The sequence below is a fragment of the Poromitra crassiceps genome, assembly GCF_964638095.1.
Source record: "Poromitra crassiceps genome assembly, chromosome: 14".
Taxonomy (NCBI): Eukaryota; Metazoa; Chordata; class Actinopteri; order Beryciformes; family Melamphaidae; genus Poromitra; species Poromitra crassiceps.
In genome coordinates, this window is record NC_139633.1 from 34,410,782 (window position 1) to 34,434,690 (window position 23,909).

The 23,909-nt window shown below is 42.1% G+C and overlaps 1 protein-coding gene across 4 annotated transcripts in view; it reads left to right on the top strand.

Moving 5' to 3' along the window:
- Window positions 1-23,909, top strand: part of LOC310788760 (NACHT, LRR and PYD domains-containing protein 3-like) — a 193,137-nt gene that overhangs the window by 95,296 nt on the left and 73,932 nt on the right. For 3 of the 4 annotated variants that reach the window (XM_083650326.1, XM_083650327.1, XM_083650329.1), the window contains exon 2: window positions 2,171-2,235. The exons of the other annotated variant lie outside the window; for it this stretch is intronic. The gene's annotated coding sequence lies outside the window, so the exon portion shown is untranslated. The remainder of the gene's footprint in view (window positions 1-2,170; window positions 2,236-23,909) is intronic. 4 annotated transcript variants of the gene reach the window in all.

Consider the following 23,909-nt stretch of genomic DNA (forward strand, 5'->3'; position numbering starts at 1 on the left):
ACTGGCGGTCTTAGATCCAAACTCCCGCCCTCTTCCAGGTTAGGCTCAAAGAGTCTTAAAAACATATTCTTCTATGGTCTCTCCTGATTCTAAATATATAATGAATTGCTGGGTTTGACCAAGTAAAACTATTTTTATAAGTATTTTACAAAATGTCTGGAAAAATTGAATGGTGGAAAATCCATTGGTTCGTATGCCTAACCTGGAAGAGGGTGTGAGTTTGGCACTAAGACCGCCGGTGCGCACACGCACACACACACACACACACACACACACACACACACACACACACACACACACGACACACACACACACACACACACACACACACACACAAACACACACACACACACGCCTCGGGTGTCAGGTCCTTTGTCTTTAAAACAATAACCCATCACTTTTTGAAGCAACTAGGATTCCCATAAGTTAAGTTTGTTCCATCTGACGCCACCGAAACCTTCAGAATGCAGAAATAAGGTGAGTTTAAAGGATGGCTTTATGGTAATCAACCTACCATTATTTAGCTAATAGCTAGAAGCTAAGCTAACAACAACACAGCAGTCAGCGTTGATCTGCCCTGGATGGGGTTACAGTGCATATCTTCCCCCTTCTGTGGTTTCTCTGAAGAAGAGGTTTCACAGAGGGGGAAGGTATACGCACTGTAACCCCATCCGGGGCAGATCAACGCTGACTGCTGTGTTGTTGTTAGCTTAGCTTCTAGCTATTAGCTAAATAATTATATTTACAACCATAATGAACCGTGATCTGACAGAAAAAGTGTCATTTAGAGAGCGCGTGCACTGCCGTGCAGCATGCCCCGCACTGGCCGCCTGCTCTCGTTATAGCCTGTTTGAGGAGACTACTCGGAGCTCAAAATCTACCGTGGGCATCCGAATGAAGCCAAACATATTTCGGTGAGTAAAACATCATATTTTAAGCTGGAAATGAGGACCGTGGTGTAAAAAACCGAAATTCTCCTTTAATGCTGCGTGTAGCGCTGATACTAAAATATCAAGTGCGCTGGTCCACGCCCACTGATCAGCGCTGCATCTGGCGTTGAGCGCAGTTCATAGGCCGATGCAACGATAGAGCCCCATATGTGCATCATTTAGCCTGTGCTGTGATGTGCAGGAGCAGCAGGTAGCCTACAAGTTATGCAACTAAGCCTGTCCTGAATGAGCCGAGTGGGGGGGCTTGTTTACTATTGTGAAAGTTATGTGTTTACAACATATAAAGATCATGGAATTGGATGGTATCAGGAAGTCACCGATAGTTGATGTTCTATAGGCTAGCTAGGGAGACCATCAGCCCTGCTGAACAGATCTGTATTTGCCTGGCTGTAGGTTGAATTGTTTTATTCAGGCTATGATCTGTGAAGTGATGAGATATCCAAATTGGCATGAAGAGATGACAGCATGTAGCCGCAACCGGACTGGATCGAGTGGATTGGAGCTTGGAAAGGAAGAATGTCATTGCTTTACTGCAGTTCACCAATGGCCACAGTTGTGAATAATTCTACGCTTAAAAGGCGTGGTTAAATGGTTAACGCCGGCTTTAGCGCCGAGGACAAATTAGGGAATGTGGCTGACCACGCCCACTGATAGCGCTGCACCAGGCCTTAAATTAGCGTTTAAGGCCAGGGGGAAGATAGAGCTCAGGATCTTCCCTTCTGTCTCACCGCTGTGTGACAGGTGTCAAGTGTCAGAGAGCACACTATCTCATGCCTTCTAGTTCTGCTCTTCACTGACGGGATTCTGGGCCAAAATATTTGACTGGTACTCTAAAGGCTTACATAAATAACCCTTCAGCCAGAGGCAGAACTCGCCATCTTCAGCTGCTCGGAGTCCTCTCTGAACTTCCCTACAGCTGTGCAACAGTCTCTGACACAGGGGACAACTGTTGCAAAAAAACTCATCCTCAAGGAATGGAAGTCCTCCTCTTCACCTTCTTTCCAACTATGGTTGACGGACATGACCTCTGTTATACGGATGGAGAGACTTAGGTTCATGAGGACCAATTCACTTAAAAAGGACCCATTTCTAGCATACCTTGATGAGGTTAGGGGTGATGGGTGATTCACACTGATGATGGCCTAAGGCTGAAACGCGTCTGTTTTGCGCTTAATATATATATTTTTTAATATATATTTTTTTTACCTTTGTTTAACCAGGAAGTCCCATTGAGATACGAGATCGAAGGGAGACCTGGCCAAGACAGCAGCAGCAATAACATGAGGTAATCACACAGAACAAAAGGTACATACATCCGAAATACAAAGCATCACACACAAAACAACGCAAGAGACCAACATGGTAATAAAAGTGTCTGAATGAGGATGATACAGTCGTGGCCCAATCTACGAAAAACAAATGCATTCTTCGTGTAAAACGTTCTGCAATAGAGCTTTAAATTGACCAAATGAGACCAGGGTGTCTAAGTGGATGAGTTCTTGTAGTCCATTCCATGTCAGAGGTGCATAGTGAGAGGAGGCCGTCTTTCCTAGTTCAGTAAGCACTTTGGGAGTTTTTAAGAGTAGCCATCTAGTGGACCTGGTATGGTAGCTGCTAGAAACAAAGGAAAGTAGACCACAAAGATATAGAGGAAGCTTCCCTAGGATGGCTTTATATACTGTATAAAGATATACATGTGCAATTTCCTCCGAAGGTAAAGAGAGGGCCAACTTACCATTTGATATAGCACGGTGGTGAGTGTGTGTGATATAACACACAGTGGTGAGTGTGTGTGTGATATAGCACACAGTGGTGAGTGTGTGTGTGATATAGCACACAGTGGTGAGTGTGTGTGTGATATAGCACACAGTGGTGAGTGTGTGTGTGATATAACACACAGTGGTGAGTGTGTGTGTGATATAGCACACAGTGGTGAGTGTGTATGTGATATAGCACAGTGGTGAGTGTGTGTGTGATATAACACACAGTGGTGAGTGTGTGTGTGATATAGCACACAGTGGTGAGTGTGTGTGTGATATAGCACAGTGGTGAGTGTGTGTGATATAACACACAGTGGTGAGTGAGCCACTTGGCATTAGTGATGAAGCGCAAAGAGACATGATAAACACTATCAAGTTTCTTTAGCAAGGAGGAGGCAGCATGCAAGTATATTATATCACAGTAGTCTATTATAGGCAAGAATGTGGCTTGAACTAGTTTCTTTCTAGCCTCAAAAGAGAAGCATTTCTTATTACGAAAGAAAAAAACAAGTTTTATTTTAAGTTTCTTTGTGATGTTTCCAATATGCACATTAAAAGAGTTTCCTCAAGATTTACTCTAATTCGAGTGCTGTTGCCTACCTCTGTTTCTGTGATGGGTGATTCACCTGGCTGGTTTCTCATGGACCCTTTGCACAAGCACATAAGCCCCTTATGCGGCTGGTAATCACGTAACATAATATATATCAACAATATATGTATGTTTTTTCTTTTCTTTTCTGTGTCCTATATTGAGATATAGGATGTATTATATGACTGTGATGATAATAATAATAATAGTAATACATTCAACTTATAGCGCTTATATAGCGCTTATATAGCTTATATAGCGCTTATATAACATCTAAAGACGTCAATTCAAATAGTAACGTAGAGTGCCATTGACGTCTAAAGACGTCAATTGCGTTTTTTGACGGTGGGACGTGGATTAAAGCCTGATGCATCTCCTGTAAAAGTATGGGGGATTTTGAAGGTGTATAAGCTATTTTACGGACCCATTAGGTGGCGACAGTGCTCTCCAGATTAGAGAAAGGTGAGGAAAAACAGCAGAAGAAGCCGTGATGAAACGGAAACCGATGCATGCTGGAGCCAGAGCCGTATAGATTGCTCTGGCTGGAGCTAACGTTAGCTGCGAACAGCAGCCAATCCGCTCCCACAACTGAGCCCCTCTGTCTCTGCTGCGATAGTTTCTCCACACGATTAGCCGCCAGAAAAGGAGCACCCGACACCGAAAAGCCAAACCATTCTCAGCGGGGACTGCTGAGAATGGTTTGGCTTTTCGGTGTCGCGCTGGGAGCCGGTGCACAAAAACGGCGGAGCGCTCCGAAAATAGACGCTGGGTGCAGCGCACGGGGGTGAGTTTCTCCCAGCTCCAGCATGCAGGCTGTGTGTTAGTGTGGGGATGAGTTTCTCCCAGCTCCGGCATGCAGGCTGTGTGTTAGTGTGGGGGTGACTTTCTCCCAGCTCCAGCATGCAGGCTGTGTGTTAGTGTGGGGATGAGTTTATCCCAGCTCCAGCATGCAGAGATTCGTCGCCTGATGCAGGTAGCAGAGATTCGAGCAGAGCCACCAGAGACACTCCCACGGAGGAGGAGTTTGCAGTTGAGGGGGGTGGGGCACGCAGGGCACCACACAACACCCACCCAGACAGCAGGCTCGATGGACAGATTGGCAAACACAAGCTGGAATACCTGATGCCCACCAGCAGTAAATCAAGACCAGCAAGAAGGTGTAGGGTCTGCGCACGCAGGGGCCAGCGCTGCTGGTTGCAGCTAAAAAATATTATTTTGCCATCAAAATTCCTTTGTTTTTGCTGTTTTATTGAAGGAAATTACTGTTCAGATATTTGAGGTGTCACTACATCAGAAAATATTAGCTTCAGAGTCAGTGATGTGCTTGAAATGCTTCATTTCACAAAAGTCTCATTATCTCCAGTTCTAGTTTGAAACATCTGTTTCTGGTGAAACCAACCTATCTAATACTGCTGATAACTAAAGAACGGAAAATAATACAAATAAACTTTTTTTTTCTGATGATACAAGAGAGTCTCATCGTTTTTGGGCGTGTTCGGTGTTTACATAGTAATATCACACAATATTCTGTGGGTCTTGAGAAATCACTGAAAACGCTCTGAAAGGGCTGGCACTGGGAGCGTCCGTTTTCCAGAAATGGCTGGCAGTTAATGAGTTAATAAGTACATTTGTAATAGTAAAATAAATAGAAAATAAGTGATGGGGTTAGCAGGTGAAGGCGAGTGTGAAGAGGTGGGTCTTGAGGGCCTGTTTGAAAGATGGTAGGGTGTTTGCTTGACGGATGTGGATGGGGAGAGTGTTCCAGAGGGAGGGTGCAGCGACTGAGAAGGCACTGTCGCCCCAGGTCCGGAGCTTGGTCCTGGGGATCTTCAAGCAGTTGGTGTCTCCGGACCTGAGGCTGCGAGTGGGGGCGTGGTGGGGGAGGAGATCAGAGAGGTAGCGGGGGGCCAGGTTGTTTAGGGCTTTGTAAGTGGTGAGTAGTATTTTGAAGTTGATCCTATATTTGACTGGGAGCCAGTGGAGGTCATGAAGGACAGGGGTGATATGGTCTCGGCGGTGGGTGGAGGTGAGGAGGCGGGCAGCAGAGTTCTGTACATATTGAAGTTTATTGAGGATTTTGTTGGGTGAGCCGTAGAGGATACTATTGCAGTAATCGAGTCTGGAGGTTATGAGGGCATGGATGAGGGTTTCAGCAGCGGAGAAGGACAGGGAGGGGCGGAGGCGAGCAATGTTCCTGAGATGAAAGAAGGCGGTTTTGGTGACATGGTTGGTGTGGGGAAGGAAGGAGAGGGTGGGGTCAAGGATGAGGCCGAGGTTGCGGACTTCATATAATTTGTCGTAACAGTCTTTGATGCTATGTAAAGACCGTTGAGCCATGATTGAGATATATGATGTATTATATGACTGTGATGATGCTATGTAAAGACAGTTGAGACATGCTTAAGATATATGATGTATTATATGACTGTGATGATGCTATGTAAAGACAGTTGAGACATGCTTAAGATATATGATGTATTATATGACTGTGATGATTCTATGTAAAGACAGTTGAGACATGCTTAAGATATATGATGTATTATATGACTGTGATGATTCTATGTAAAGACAGTTGAGACATGCTTGAGATATATGATGTATTATATGACTGTGATGATTCTATGTAAAGACTGTTGAGACATGCTTGAGATATATGATGTATTATATGACTGTGATGATTCTATGTAAAGACAGTTGAGACATGCTTTAGATATATGATGTATTATATGACTGTGATGATTCTATGTAAAGACAGTTGAGACATGCTTGAGATATATGATGTATTATATGACTGTGATGATGCTATGTAAAGACCGTTGAGACATGCTTAAGATATATGATGTATTATATGACTGTGATGATGCTATGTAAAGACAGTTGAGACATGAGATATATGATGTATTATATGACTGTGATGATGCTATGTAAAGACTGTTGAGACATGCTTGAGATATATGATGTATTATATGACTGTGATGATGCTATGTAAAGACAGTTGAGCCATGCTTTAGATATATGATGTATTATATGACTGTGATGATTCTATGTAAAGACAGTTGAGCCATGCTTTAGATATATGATGTATTATATGACTGTGATGATGCTATGTAAAGACAGTTGAGACATGAGATATATGATGTATTATATGACTGTGATGATGCTATGTAAAGACAGTTGAGACATGCTTGAGATATATGATGTATTATATGACTGTGATGATGCTATGTAAAGACTGTTGAGACATGCTTGAGATATATGATGTATTATATGACTGTGATGATTCTATGTAAAGACTGTTGAGACATGCTTGAGATATATGATGTATTATATGACTGTGATGATTCTATGTAAAGACAGTTGAGACATGCTTGAGATATATGATGTATTATATGACTGTGATGATTCTATGTAAAGACTGTTGAGACATGCTTGAGATATATGATGTATTATATGACTGTGATGATTCTATGTAAAGACAGTTGAGACATGCTTGAGATATATGATGTATTATATGACTGTGATGCTTCTATGTAAAGACAGTTGAGACATGCTTGAGATATATGATGTATTATATGACTGTGATGCTTCTATGTAAAGACCATTGAGACATGCTTGAGATATATGATGTATTATATGACTGTGATGATTCTATGTAAAGACCGTTGAGACATGCTTTAGATATATGATGTATTATATGACTGTGATGATTCTATGTAAAGACAGTTGAGACATGCTTAAGATATATGATGTATTATATGACTGTGATGATTCTATGTAAAGACCGTTGAGACATGCTTGAGATATATGATGTATTATATGACTGTGATGATTCTATGTAAAGACCGTTGAGACATGCTTAAGATATAATGTATTATATGACTGTGATGATTCTATGTAAAGACCGTTGAGACATGCTTAAGATATAATGTATTATATGACTGTGATGATTCTATGTAAAGACCATTGAGACATGCTTGAGATATATGATGTATTATATGACTGTGATGATGCTATGTAAAGACCGTTGAGACATGCTTGAGATGAGGGGCTATCAACAGAACTAACTTAACTGAATCAATGCCAGGCCACAAGTCTGACTGTCACATTTCAGCTGATTTGTAAAATGAAATCTCAAAACTGATGTGACAGCTAATTTAAATAAATTTGACTGAAAGACATTTGAACCATTGTTAATACACCAAGTGAAAAACATTTCCACCAATAATTAGAGAGACTCCCATTTAGCACCACAGCATTTTGCAAAGTCCTCATGTTATTTGTTTGAAAGGCTTACAGCCATTCTTTATGGAATGTGGATAGACCTGGTTGGTCTATTTGAAGCAAAGTGCTGTCCTGGTAGTTTCCACACTCTCAGGTATGCAATCTGTTACAACATGATGAGGCTACAGACAATTCACATTCCAGCTGTTTGTTTTTTCACTGCCTTCCATAGTCAAGTCAAGTCCATTTTATAACAAAACTTATGACACTTTTCGTATCTGAACAAAAATAATTGGTAACACTTTACAACAAGGTAGGCAAAAGTTACAGTAGTTACTAGAGAACTACTGTAATGAGGAACTAACTATTAGTTAGTTATTAATTCAGTGTTTCCCATACATAGGGGAATTTATGGCGCACCGCCACAACAAGATGTTGACAGTCTTTTTTTACCCCCTCTCAAAACTCCACATTGGCCCGCTGTCTGTCTGTCTGTCTCTCTCTCTCTCTTTCACAAACACACAGGACAGCGGAGTGATGATTGAGTGATATCAAAGCCAATCAGAGGCAGAGTAGAACGGGTTAGATGTCATTTTCAAGACACGTGATTGATTAAATGCATCGTGATTGGTTGAGATGCACGTGAGGGAAGCGGCCGCCTTTCCTTGGAAAGTCCGCAGCCAGGAAAATCACACATGCACCTACTCACCACCACAGTGTCCGCCTGTTGCTAATTCTCTTCTGTTATTTCCATCAGTCTTTTGTGTTGCTGCCTTCGTCTCTTGTGAAATAAAATCGATCTCCTTGCTCAGCCTTAACATGACGGGTTTCAATTGTTTTGAGAGAGAAAAAGTCTGCTGCTCGGGGAAGCCCTTGTACTTGCGTGTAACGTCGGCTTCGCTAGGGGGGGGGTTTAGTGAAGCCATGGTCTTGCCTGGGGAGAGGCCGCCGGGGTAGTGGCTCCCCTTCTCCCCATAGCGTAACTCCCGTCCCCCCCTCAGACTGCTTGGACAAAACAGCTTGGGAGTGTGTGAAGCACTGGACAGTGGACTGCAGCAGCATTAAATTACTCATACATTTCCAGACCTAATGTCAATGATCTGCATTGTAAACATTACACAAGGTGACACCATCTCATCTGCTTATTTAGTCAGTGAATTTACTGACTTAAGCTGAAATTTGGCTTTCCTTGAATGCAATTCATGCAACACTTCGCTACCCAGAAAGTCGGCAGATGGACTCCGCGGTGTAGCCTGTTTTGATATTAAGCTGAGTCCGCCCACCGGCCAGCTACAGCATGCGCTGGTAGCAATTAACGAGTGCACCCGACCTATCCTTCCTGCCCCATGCTCGCTAACCTCACGTCACCAGGCTCTTCTCGGCCACCAGGCTCTTCTCGGCGAGAAAGAGCCTGGCCTCCGTTTACAAGTGATTTTGTCACCCTGCCTGTTTCTGGCCTAGAGCCCACCCTAGACAAGAAACAACAGTGGAAATAGCTTGTTAACTTGACAATCAGACACAATGAATAAGAAAATAAAACGGCAAACAACTGTACTATCAATGGCCTCAACACGAGACTCATCAGTCATTAACTAAATATGGACATACCGAATGAAGTTTTTTATTAGAAGTTCTTGTAGAAACATTGCGGATTCACAATATCACATATTTTAAGCCAATACAGAAGCTTTACTTTTCAAACAAATTGCCAGTTGATGGAATAGTTATAGTTGTCTGTCCGCTGTTATCGATAATGGACGATCAAGTACAACAGTTGAAATCCAAAGGTATCTCTGCTCTGCTGCCTGTGCTGGGAAAGACATGGACATTGATCATAAGATTGCACATGGCGAGTACTCCATTGTCTTTGGCTCTCCAGAAACCTTCCTCGGCAGTGACTACTAGAGTAATGTGCTAACGCTACTATACAACTTGTGTTGTTGTTGTTCTTTTTATCAGGCTCTAGCTAACGTAACCTCGCCGCGTCAAGCTAACGGCAACAAAGAAGTTTTTTGGCGCACTTATTTCCGGTATTGTTTCCTGTTTCCTTGGTTTACGCCCCCATGATAAAAAGCGGAGTAAAGGGTGCCCAGACTAATGCTCGCTGCTTAGTGGAATAGCAGAGGGAGGGGAGGGAAGTCTACCCTGTGTGCATGTGCTGGGGAGCGGCGGGCAGTGAAATTTGGGCACAACATTAAAACAAACGGCTCTCAAGTAGGACTCGGTTCCCTTCGTTCATAGCAAAGAGCCGTTCAATAGATTTGGATCGTTCGCGAACGTCACATCACTAATGAGGACCACTTTTATGAGTTTTGAAGCTTTTACATGCTGCTAAAAGGGCGGCTAGCTAGCAAATGGCTAAATGAGACTACACTGTTGAGTCGATGGGGATATTATACGTCAATAACGTCATCACTTCAAAGGATGAACACGGAAATTATCTTTCCCTCACCTGGTTCAGCCCGTTCAGCCCGGGGTAATCAGTGCACAGCAGCGCACACATCAACAACACTAACAGGTTGATTTTGGCTGTGGTGACGTGACGTGGAAGCCTACGCGACACTGTGTCAGTGTGTGTAGTTCTTGAATATGCATGAGCTTTTTACTTCTAGGGCTCGCATTTATGCTTCCAAATTCATGAAAGTGGTCCTCATGTGTGAAGATTATCCCGGTGAACACTGGTTCGCGTTTGATTAAGATTGCTTTGCCCACAGACCTTATTTGAAGCATTGCACCAAAAACCCTTTCAAAAATCCCATTGGCAGAAACAGTGAAGAACCCGGAAGTCCGGGACTTCCGCGTTCCGACTACAAAAATACGTCATCCCTGCGATACTCTATTTGTATTGAGTGAGTTAAACCCGCAGCCGCTGCTGCTCTGCCCCTCACCCTGTCTGTGGTGTCATGTTACGTTCAACTACCCTAGATTGCGCTTCTCACAGTTTGTTGTGAGTCACGACCAATGAAGCACTGTCAGCGTTGCTAGATTCAACTAAACTCTGAAGACAGCACATTGGGTAGGCTAAGCATGCCATTTCAATCATGAGAGACCAGAGGGTAAGGTTAATCAGCAAGCTTTATTAAAGTATGGCATGGCGATAAGATTCATGGCCTGAAGCGGTATGGCATTAATTCTGATGGCGTGGCAGCATGGCAACTGATTCTTTGGCGTAGTGACTCCGTGGCAAGATGCCTCTCTTCTTGAGGCGGGAGGGCATCTGCTCGGGCTAGAATAGAGAACCCCCCCCCCCCCCGTAGGGGATTCTTCGGGAGTCAATACATTGGTGGTGGACTGGGGAGGTGGGTGGAATGAAACGCGGCTTCCAGAGAAGGAATTGGATCAGCTTAGTGCAGCGGCTAGAGGACAGGGAACAAGGACGGTGGTGCGCCCGGCGTGGCTATAAATACTGCCGCGTCATAGCCTCGGCACTGACGACATTAACGCCGTCACCTAGGCAAGTGCATCACGCGGACGTCACGCTGGGATTACTGCACTGACGACATTAACGGCGTCACCTAGGCAAGTGTGTCACGCGAACATCACGCTGGGATTACATGTGATGATGAGGTCGCTATGTCACTAGATTACGTGTGGCGTGAGGCAGCGTGTCTGGTCTTCATCTTGAAACTAGGTCGAGACCATAATTTGTTTTTGTTGTGTTCAGACGATTTCAGTTGAAATCTAAAATGTTTTTGCACTAATGTTGCTGCACTACATCCACTCCTGGACTGTTTTGCTGAAATCAAAACCTGGATGAGCGCCAAGTTTCTCAACCTAAATGAGGGTAAAACTGAGATTATTTTATTTGGCAACATTTCCCCGTCCCCTGTTGCCGATTAACCTTGCTTGCAAGATGGATAACCTCGCAAGATCAAAAGAGATTCTCTCGACGTACCCATCTTGTCATGCACAGGCAGTTAAGATGATTGGTCGAGCCATGCCGGCCCGACGAATCAGCGGCAGCCGTAGGCGGGCTCAGGCTCGTCTGGGCAAGTAGTGGGTACATTGTCTTTGTAGTTCTTTTCACTCGTCAACATGGCTGCCGCCGCGGAAGTGGCAGGCAGTCTGAATGAAATTGAATGTAACGTTCCCAATTCTATGTATTAAATTCTAAAAAACGACCCTCAACATTTGGGAAGGCTAAGCCACACAACTAGTTCGTTATAATCTAACTAAATGCTTCGAAGGTGACTTTACGATGGTGAGGACTCAATCAATGAATACCACGGAGATCAGGCGATCTGATTGGTTGAAGTTAACAACCACCAGCGGTGATAGACAGATGGGTCATCCAATCACCTGCCAAGTAGCTTGGAAAAAGTGCCCGCCTCCGTCAGCGGGTCTGGTTACTCCATTCCCAGATCGACTGGTTTAGTGAAATGTATGTGGAGCTATACCGTCCATCTGGCAGCGTCAGGTTAGTTGCCGATGCCCTAGGCCCTCTCGGCCCAAACATGCGCTCCTCCCTCAGGAACCTTGGCGTGACCTTCGATAGTGCTTTTAAATTTGATCAGAACAGATAAGCTCCGTGGTGAAAACCAGCTTTTTTCAACTGAGACTTTTAGCTAAAACAAAACCTTACTTCTCTCGAATGGACCTGGAGAGGGTGATCCATGCCTTCATCACAAATCGATTAGATTACTGTAACGCACTTTATGTTGGCATTGACCAGTCCCTGCTCCGTCGTCTCCAGATGGTCCAAAATGCAGCTGCCCGTCTTCTCACTAGCACCAAAAAGCGAGATCATATCATGCCTGTCCTCGCCTCTCTCCACTGGCTCCCCGTCCGTCAACAAATTGATTTTAAACTGCTGCTGATTGTTTTTAAAGCACTAAGGCCAAAAAAAAAAAAAAGTTTGGTTCCTGTTGTTGTCAGTTGAGGTGATGGGTCGGTAGGGATTTTTTTTCTCCCCCTAGTGGCAGCAAGGGATAGATAAGAAATATATATATATTTTTATTTTCCTTAAAATTACAGCAGCAATGGATACTTTTTTCATAACATAGCCTACATTTACTCTACCACTGTGCTCTACACACGTTTTTATATGAACAAAATATTTAAAGCAGCTACGAGCAACTTTTTCGATTGTTATTAAACAGTATAATTACAATATTGATGCATCACATCTTACCTATAATAGTAGCTGAGACCAAAGCCGTGTGAATCGGAGATTGCTCCCTTAGATGATTACCAAGTCGGTAACACTTTACAATAACGTACACAAATACTATAGTAGTTACTAGTAAACTAATCATTAACTAATAGCCAGTTAATGAGTAGCTAATGAAAAATTTGGCATTAGTCAATCACTAGTTAATCATAGTTAATGAGTAGGTAGTCATTAGTTAATGATTAGTATGTAATTTCCTGAGTAGAGTAGTTAATCATTACCTAATGATTACTAAATGTCAGCTCGTGAATAGAGTAGTTAATCATTACTTAATGATTCCAAAATGTCAGTGCGTGAATGTATTAGTTAATCATTAGTTCATCATTAGTTAAGGTCACATTGTGAGTATAGTAGTTAATCATTAGTTCATGATTAGTTGTTAGTTCCTTAGTAGAGTCATTACTCATTAGTTAATGGTTAGTCAATGGTCAGTTTAGGAGTATATAGTTAATTGTTAGTTATTCATTACTTAATTATTACCTGTCCATTAGTTACTCTTTTTGTGTACCCTATTGTAAAGTGGTGCATCATACTCAGTAGTTTATGAATAGTGAATCATTACTTAATTATTATCTGTCTATTAGTTAGTCTTTTTGTGTACCCTATTGTAAAGTGGTGCATCATACTCAGTAGTTTATGAATACTGAATCATTACTTAATTATTACCTGTCCATTAGTTACTCTTTTTGTGTACCCTATTGTAAAGTGGTGCATCATACTCTGTAGTTTATGAGTACTGAATCATTACCTGTCCATGTGTTACTCTTTTTGCACCCTAATATAAAGTGAAAGATATCCTTATCAAATAAACACTCCCTCCAGGTGAGATTCGAACCCTGAACCCCAAGATTGTTAAATTGTAAGTCTGGTTCTCTACCATCTGGGCTAACCAGCCTGTTGCTTGTTAGAGCCATACTATCGAATGTAGAGGGAGACCAAGTATTATAGTTTAAAGGTATATTCCACCCAAAAACTACTTTCTGTCCAAGTACTTACAATTACTTAGACATAAGTAGTATTTGGCTGAAACATACCTAAGTACTTGGACATTAAGTAGTATTTGGATAGACTATACCTTTAAAACTATAAGTATTTGGAGAGAAGGTAGTATTTGGGTGGAATATATCTTAAAAACTATAAGTACTTGAACAGAAAGTAGTATGTGGATAGGACATAATACTTAGTCTCTGACTCTACAGACCTATAGTATGGCTCTACCAAATAACAGGCTGGTTAGCTCAGATGGTAGAGAACCAGACTTACAATTTAACAATCTTGGGGTTCAGGGTTCGAATCTCACCTGGAGCGAGTGTTTATTTGATAAGGATATCTTTCACTTTATATTAGGGTGCAAAAAGAGTAACAAATGGACAGGTAATCATTCAGTACTCATAAACTACAGAGTATGATGTACCACTTTACAATAGGGTACACGAAAAGAGTAACTAATGGACAGGTAATAATTAAGTAATGATTCAGTATTCATAAACTACTGAGTATGATGCACCACTTTACAATAGGGTACACAAAAAGAGGAACTAATGGACAGGTAATAATTAAGTAATAGAGTAATGAATAACTAACAATTAACTATATACTCCCAAACTGACCATTGACTAACCATTATCTAATGAGTAATTACTCTACTAAGGAACTAACAACTAATCATGAACTAATGATTAACTACTATACTCACAATGTGACCTTAACTAATGATTAACTAATGATTAACTAATACATTCACGCACTGACATTTTGGAATCATTAAGTAATGATTAACTACTCTATTCACGAGCTGACATTTAGTAATCATTAGGTAATGATTAACTACTCTACTCAGGAAATTAGATACTAATCATTAACTAATGACTACCTACTCATTAACTATGATTAACTAGTGATTGACTAATGCCAACATTTTCATTAGCTACTCATTAACTGGCTATTAGTTAATGGTTAGTTTACTAGTAACTACTATAGTATTTGTGTACGTTATTGTAAAGTGTTACCATTAACTCATTCACCGCCAGTTTAGGACTGCCAATATTTAGCACAGGCCAAAGATTTTCATAATTGTTGGTCATCTTTCAAGACCCACAGTAAATTATCTATTAGCACCAGAGTGATTTGCAATACCTCAAAATGAAGATGTACGTCTCTGGGTTCACCAGGAAAAAAAAAGTGAGCTTTTAGCATGTTCTGTACTCTACTTATAGCCATTTATATACACCCTGTTTTCACCCGAAAAGTCTCTGTGAGAAAAGAAATTGCAGAAAATGGCATTTATGTACACAGCACACAATATCAGGCAGAACTCGCTCTCAATTCTTTTATTTTGAACTGTATTGACATCAGACATGTAAATATTATTCATTATGACACAAATGACAAAAAAAAAAATATATATATATATATGAAGTGCTTTTTTTACATTCAACAATACAGTTTGCTCAGTGTGAGTGAGTGTACAGACAGACACACAGACAGACAGACAGACAGACAGACAGACAGACAGACACACCGACAGACAGACAGACAGACAGACAGACAGACAGACAGACACACACACACACACACACACACACACACGATCCCCCTTTTAGATTTCTAACCCCACTTAGGATAAGCAATAACCACGCCCTGTGGCGCTGGGATTGGCCAGGAGCAACACTGGAGGGCACGCAGCCCTCTGTGTGAAAGCCATTTATGTGGCGAGGCTGTGTGGAGGAGGAGAACAGCTTCTCCTCCTCGAACAGCTTCTCCTCCTCCACACAGTTGTGACTCCGTCTCGTCTCTTTCGGGCTGGCACATAGGAACGGGGTCCAGGGACCAGGATCGATCATGTTGGTCACGGGTTTGACTACTGCGGTTTCGATGTCCGCTGCTCTGAAGCAAGTCGATCAGCTCTGCAGCGCGGCGAGGGGGCATTTCAATGGCGTTTCTCCTCTGCAACAAGGAAGCGCGTTTCCTTTCCACCTTCTTCCTAATTTCAAACAACAGCTGCGGTATGTGTTTGATAACGTGCTGTCGGCTTGAGTTTGAGGTTAGGGACCCGAAACTATGTCACAGGCTGGGTAAGTGTTTCAACTATGCGCTGCACTCATAAAAACAAAAACACGTCAAACACGTCATTGGCGGGGAGGGCTATTTCTGATAACATGTCAAAGACGTCATTGGCGGTGAATGAGTTAAGTCTGTGTCTGTCTAAACTCACGTCAAGAGGGGGCTCTCTCTCTCTCTCTCCTTACCGCCGGACCGGATAAACGCGGAAGTGAAACCCGGAAGTGAAACGCAGCTGCCTGCCTTCACCCGTTCGCGCTGCCTAGCAACATAGCATAAACAATGTGAACGCCATGCATACTCTCGCGAACATCTCTCGTTATATTCTAACAGGTTTTTGGAAGTTATTTTGTGGTTATGGCCGAAGTGGCTGCTGCAAACCGTTTCATTTCACTTCCTGATCTTCCCTGGCCACAGACAGACTAACACTGGCCGATTCACTCGGGCTTCAAGCGAGACTACTCTGCGTTGGTCTCGTCTACTATTAGAGGTAAGATGTGATGCATTGATATTAAATTTATACTGTTTAATAACAATCGAAAAAGTTGCTCGTAGCTGCTTTAAGTCAACATGAATGCTTTCATATCAAACATGTTTGATATTTAGGACTGAAAATCTGTGTGAATACATCATCCTGCTGGTGCACAAGCCTCCCGTCATTATCGTTAATTGACGTGGCACCGCACTGCAGGCATCAGATAGGCTACCAAATACCAACAGCACAGAACCATGAGTATTTTGGGGAAAATGTCACTAACTTATATCACAATGAATGACCAATGAATAAAAAGTTGTTATAGGCTACCGTAGTTTCAAAGCCCCTGCCAGTCAGAGGCTGGTAATCTCCTACCTACATCTACATCTACACTACATCTCTGAAATGCTTCTACACTATGAACCATCCAGATCCCTGAGATCTTCAGGCACTGGTCTACTAATTGTCCCGAGAACCAAATCAAAACATGGTGAAGCCGCGTTCTCCCACTATGCCTCTCATAACTGGAACAAACTCCCTGAACACATTAGATCTGCCCCTACTCTGCCTATTTTTAAATCCAAGCTAAAGACCTTTATGTTTACTCTTGCTTTTAACTGCTACTAAACTACTGCCTCTCTCGGCCTGTAATTAAAAAAAAAAAATCCTGTACATTTCCAACAAATGGACTGTACATGTAATAATAATACTGAAGAATGCCTTGTAACTTATTTAAAACAGAAATAATGTGTCATGTTTGTTAATTTGAGTATATATTTTAACTAAAACTGTCGGCTGTGTTTTTTATGTGTTTTTTATATGTGCATTGCTTTGCTGCTTGTTTTTTCGATTATTTTTTTGTAAAGCACCTTGAATTGCCTTTGTGTATGAAAGGTGCTATATAAATAAAATTTGACTTGACTTGACTTGACTACCTGTCTATCAGGCAGTGTGGGGGGAAAAGGCATTGCTGCTGCATCCAAACCGTTTCAATAATTAAATAAAATAACGTTGTATTACTTTCTTGATTTTACACAGCAGAGCAGTCAGACAAAGAGGAGGAGTGCACAGACACTCCCCCAGCCACACAGTCACACAGTCACACACAGACCCTCACGTGACGTTAGTCTGCCAGGACTCATGTCATGACATGTAGCTTTCCGCTCAGTCAGCGACAGACAGCGTGCTGTCAGTATGTAAAAACGAAACAAGCGTGTCCGTCGGTGTACAGCAGCGGACTGCTCCCGAACAGAGAGAGAGAGAGAGAGAGAGAAACAAGCCTTGTGTGCGTCCGTACAGCAGCGGGCTCAGGCCAATTAATTTAATAACTCATCCGGACCGGATCGGGCACGGGTCTGCATGTCACGGGCCGGGGAGGGCAGGGCCGAGATTTCAGGCCCGCGCAGCTCTCTAGGTGGGGGACGCTCCAAAATCGAAACCGGTTCAGAGTATGGCTGCTGATACGAATATACACACTGTTTAACTTCCTGAAGCACGTTTTCAAATTATTTTAACCCCAATCTCACAATTTTGGTTGGCACGCTAGTGCTGCATGGGCAGAGAAGCGACACAAAGCACATGTCCGTCATGCTCCGTTTTGCACTCATATGCCCTGTTATATTTTACTATGTTGTAAACGGAGTCCACAGCACAAGAATTTCACACGTGATACTTGTACTACGGAGTGACAATAAAAATCTTGAATCTTGAATCTCCCTGCCATTTCCGTTTTAAAGTATCCGTACCGAAAAACACCTTCGGGCAGTGGCAAACCCCGCCCCTTAGTGCCACCGTCAAATCAACAAGCTCATAAAATAAATTTGGGTCGCACGTAAATTGACAGGGTCGGTCGGAAACCGGAACCCAACTTTATTTTTTTTTAGGCCTAAACGGGCTAGCCCCTTCTTATCTTGCCGAGCTCCCTGTCCACCACGCCCCATCCAGAGCCCTAAGGTCCGCTGACCAACTGCTGCTGGAGGTGCCCAGGACAAAATTAAAGTCCAGAGGAGACAGAGCCTTCACAGCTGCTGCCCCTAGGCTCTGGAACAGCCTCCCCTTCAATATCCGATCAGCCCAGAGTCTAGCTTCTTTTAAGTCCCTGCTAAAGACCCACCTCTTCTCCCTGGCTTTTAACTCGAGTTGAGCTGTCTTTTTCTGCGCTTTTCATTTTATTTTTATTGTCTCGTAACTTTTATCCATCTTTATTACTTGTTTGATTGCACTTGTACTGCACCTTGCTTCTGATTAGTGCATTTGTACCTGCTCTATGTTTGTGTTTTTACCTGTAAAGCACTTTGATCGGCCTGTGTCGTTGTAAATGTGCTCTATAAATAAAGTTGACTTGACTTGACTTGACTAATGATTTTAACTTTCATACCAGGTTTGTTCTAGTCAAAAGGATAGCCGATGTAATGTTGCTGTTTGCACTGCTAAAATAAATTTGAATAAGTAGGCCTACATGCCAATGTGAAGTTGTAGACTACCTACTGGTAGACCTATATCAAAATACTGTTTGCACTAGCCTACTGTTTGTTTTTTAATACAGCTGTTTTATTAAGAATGAGAAACTTGTTTTGCAATGCCCAAATACAATTCTTTGATGATAATCTAGGAATGGGCTATGCGCAAAAGTGTTGTGTTAATAATAATAATGTGTAAATGGTTGAAGCTGAAGCAATTGCAGTTATATGATTGTTATCTTTAAGTCACTACCAACCACCCCTCCGGACTGCCCCCACTTTCTTATTTCAATTTCAAGAAGTTGGCAACCCTAAATATCAGCCAGCCACCATTCACTAACGTTACACAGCAAAGGGCATCAAAACAAGTCCGCCTTTTGCTTGACTGCCTGAAACTCTGACTTAACCATAGCTCAAAATAACATTAAACGGTTTATGTTATTTTGTTTATTTAATTATATTTATTTATTTTAAAGGAGAATTGCACACTTTATTTTACCGAATTTTCTATGGTTTTTGTATTATTTATTTCTGTGCATCAAACTTGGAAAAAAAAGAAAAAGTAACTGCTACACTTGTTGCCCAGTCTTTTTATATTCACCTTATTCTTTGCCCATACAAGGACGCTTCTGCATGACGTCATTTCGTAATCGTCTTTCCGGTTTTAAACACGGAAGTAGAGTACGCCTACCGCAGTCATTTAGACTTGCCAAAAAGCTGTTTTCAAGCTAAAAAACCCCAAACTGTTTTAAAGTTTTAATATTTGTCGGGTGAGAAGGTAACATATATGTGACCCGTTTATCAGAATAATGCCTATTGGAAATCTTTAACGAGCAGCGAGGACCGGCGGAGCGCTGACTGTGCTGACACCGGTCGGACTAGCTATCTGTCAAACCCTACTGTAGTTAGGCTACTGGCAGTGAGAAAACACTGTCGACGTGCTTTTGTAACTAACGTTAAATGCCGACCGGGTACAGCCATCGGCTCCTCGCAGCAGTAACGTTATGAACATGTAACTGAAGTTGGCCGCAGTGTAGCTTAATTCTGAATGTTGCCAAACTTCATTCATACTGACGTTTTATTTTGAAAATGGCCGCCAACTAGCGCTGAACCGGAATAACAAATATGTTGCGGCGAACGCGGAAGAGAGAAAAAGTGGGCGTGGTGAATAAGGTGAATAGTGTTGGGTTTATGTTTTGTTTTTATTTAATTTCATTTAGTTTAAAGGAGAATTGCACACTTTCTTGTACCCCATTTTCTAAGGGGTTTATATTTATTTATTTATTTTAATGAAAAAGTACCTGATGTAATGTAAATATGTTGGAGTCATATTAGGGATGTTCATTTTGAAAATTTTCCAAAATTGATAATCGGTGAAAATTAACGATCAATTATCGATTATCGATCATATTAATACTTAGAAAATTTTCATTTTTTTTAACAAAATGAATGCCTATGGCAGAAAATACGAAAGACAACGTGTTCTCCTCAATGAACTCTTTATTTCAATGTGTCTCCTCTCCAACACTGCTGTCCCCGGCGCATGCCGGTGTGAATTCCCCATGTTTAAAACAGTTTTGTTGGCACAAAGGCCCGTGCCCAGCCAGAAAACTAGAGACTATATGAAGCTCCACCTCACGTTAGTCGGCTGTGCAATGGAGTGGGGCGAGGAGGAACGAATTCCACCCAAACCTAGTCCAAAAAAAATAAAATAAAATAAAATAATAATAATAACAAAATCGATCCAAATGCCACAGGATCGATTCCAATCCTTAAAGGAACACTCCGCCCATTTTCAACCAGCTTTGTATCATTAGAACATCAGTAGTATATCAGAAAACTGTAAACGGTTTTGAAGTCTGTCATTTAATTTGACAGTTATTGAGTGTTAAAGTGTGGACCAGTGACATCACTGGTCCACACTAACTCAAATTAATAACTCATTAACTCAAATCAACTCTCAATGACTGTCAAACTAGATGAATGATGAATAGTTTGACAGTTATTGAGAGTTGATTCGAGTTAATGAGTTATTAATTTGAGTTAGTGTGGACCAGTGATGTCACTGGTCCACACTTTAACACTCAATAACTGTCAAATTAAATGACAGACTTCAAAACCGTTTACAGCTTTCTGATATACTACTGATGTTCTAATGATACAAAGCTGGTTGAAAATGGGCAGAGTGTTCCTTTAACGATCAATTATCGATTTTCGATAATTGATGAACATCCCTAAGTCATATACACCGTGTGAGTGCACTTACAAATCTTACTACACATGCATAAAAACTTGTTTCTGCAGCTGACTAAAAGAGCCTGGAGCAGTGAGTTACTACTTTAATTCAATGTTGATGAGCATCAAAGAAAATGGTTAATGTTCAGCTTGTGTTAATGTCAGGTCATTGAGACCTATTGAAAAGTTGTTCCTGTAGTGACGTACAGTACTAGTGAACACAGGTTTGGGCTGACTGAGCCACATGCTCATGGAGACTTAGGGTATCAGTGGGACACAGAGGTCATGTTCTGGCCTAGTTTTCGGTCTTGTGATTTGAGAGATCTGGGGCTCTATCTTCCAACAGGCGCTATCCCCTAATAGTGCTTGCGCACATGTTTGCGCGTGCCTTAAGGCATGGGAGATAGCATTCCGCCTTGCGCCGTCCGCCAGGTGTTCTGCTGAGTTTTGCTCCCCCGCCGAGCAGCAAAAAAAAGCATCCCCACCTCACGGGAGCATACTTGCAATGATTGATACAGAGATGTAACTGTTTAAAAGTGATATCATTGTCTGGTAGACGTGACCTCCCTGATTTCTAAGTTAAAACAGCCCAGAAATATGTTGGGGATGCAATTCTTGGCCGGGATGCGGAAATGTTCATGGCACGTGTCGCAGACGCAAATTAGAGCTGTGGCAAAATCACCTGCGCCCCAAAATGCCTGCGCAAACGGGATTTGGGCGGTCTTAACTACCAGAATTATTCACAGGCGTGGCCAGGCAATGCTGGGCATTACGTCAATCAAAACCAATCAGATGTCAATCAAAACCAATTCAATATGCTGTAATTCTCTCCATGCGTAATAGTGTACTCACTCGTGCGAGGACAGAGGGAGCTTATTGACAGATCGTCTGTGGTGCCAACGACCCTTCGGGTTATGAGGGTAAATAGCCTATGTCCATTGTCCAACAAGTTTTCTCAATTAATTTCCCTCTTTGCGATGTGATAAAGTTTCTCAGTGAGTTATAGTTGATTGCCTCACTGAATTATCTGCTAATACCCAATTTTAGCAGCATAATTTGATGTCTTGGCGTGGCAAGGCTGTGCTTAATGACATATCCAAAAGGAATTCCACTTTCCACTGCGCAAATACCTCTCTGCGCTGGGAGCGCAGCAGTAATCTCCGTGCAGAGCGCCCAGCGCAGAGAGGTATTTGCGAGTAAGAGGTCCTTTTCAAAGCTCTTAGCGCAAAGTAATTGCACGCTGCTGACGATAGGGTAACGCCATCTATCCCACATTTTAGCGCTGAAACGCCTGCTTTGGCATGGGGCAGCCAATGCCCAGTACAGTTATCACAGGCATGCGCTTGTGCCTGCCCCCAATTTGCATTGTGCATGGCGTTAAACGAGTGCAAATGCTAAATTAGCGCTTTTGGGAAGATATAGCCCCTGATTTCATATTTTGTGCTAATAAATCACACACACGATGTGTAGTCAAAGAGAGAAGTTATTCAGCTAATCATTCCTGCTTCATCAAAATTCAATGTCTGATAAATTCCAGGATTTAGATGGTTTAGTGATGTGAGATAACAGAAGAATGTAGGAGAACCAAACAAGTTCTAGGGACCGTTCGTTATTTAGGGAAGGGTCCACTGGAGGAAAATAGGGGAGGGTGATCCTGTTTTAAATTTAGTCTGAGGGAGGGTACACTCTCTTTAATTTGAGTCCAGGTGAGGGGTATACAATTTTGATTCGATGAAAATATATAAACTTTTTTTTTTTTTTATGTTTGCTTTTTGGACTTCAACAACTACTGAGTTGCTTCCTTTACACCCCTCCTGTCCAAACTGTTTGGTATGTCCCGGTGCATTGTTTCTCTATGGCGTTCCTATCTGTCGATCTTTGTGCTTGGCCTATCGAGACAGTAGGCGTGTACCGTATCTGGTGAATCAGTGGCGCTTTTCTGGTGATAATATGGAAATACATTTCCAGCGCAAATAACCCACTGGAACAAAGTCGAGCAAACAAACTCTCTCTACAGTTGCATCGGCCTATAAACTGCGCCCAGCACCCAGCGCAGCACAGATTTGTTGGCGTGGACCAGCCCACTCCATATTTTGGTATCGGCGCTACACGCAGCCTTAAGCATTACAACCACGCCTTGAAAGCGTAAAATTATGCACAGTCTGCTCATTGGAGAAGTGCAGTAAACGAGTCACAAGCTTGCCTTTTAAGCTCCAATTCCAAGCGCTCTGCTCCCCCCTCCCTTTCATCCCTGTCTGTCTGTCTCCATATATAGGCTATTATTCCATATTATTATGCTTCTCAAACCAATCTAACTGCAGTTTAAATACTGCAAGCATGTAAATACGCTACACTATAGCGAAATCAAAGTGAAAAGAATGTTCTAAACGCATTGGCTAGAAAAATATAGCCTATGTCATGATGAGATTACATTGGTGAAAGTTTGTCCAGAATGATATCGTTTTCTCTCCCCTGCTGCACAGGTAGGATGATGCACATTAATATAGCATACATTGTGTAAAGTCATTGCATAAATGTGTTTTTATTGTAAAAGAAAATGTGAAGTAAGTTGACTTATTGGAGCGACATCACAGTAGGAAGTCACAGTAGAACCGAGTTACGGCTGTCACTCATCTCCTAAATTACGTTAAATCTGCGAGGGATATTTATACCACCAGGATGACATATATGTTTCACATAGGGTTGTGTTTTGATTTTGAGATTTTATTTCATCCAATATTGAAATGTTCTACAATTGCATGTTGTGTTAGGCTAATTTGGATGCTATTTATTATCGAAAAAATGTATTAGCCCAATGCATGCTGGGAGATTTCACATGTGTGGCTTTGTGCCTGTCTGCTGTCTGATGCGCGAGGGAGTGAGAGAGAGAGGGGGGACAGAGAGTGGAGAGTCCGCGGCTCCGTGCAATTACACACAATAATAGAACCGGCAAACTTTTTTTTCCATCAGTCATTGATCGCTATTTAAAC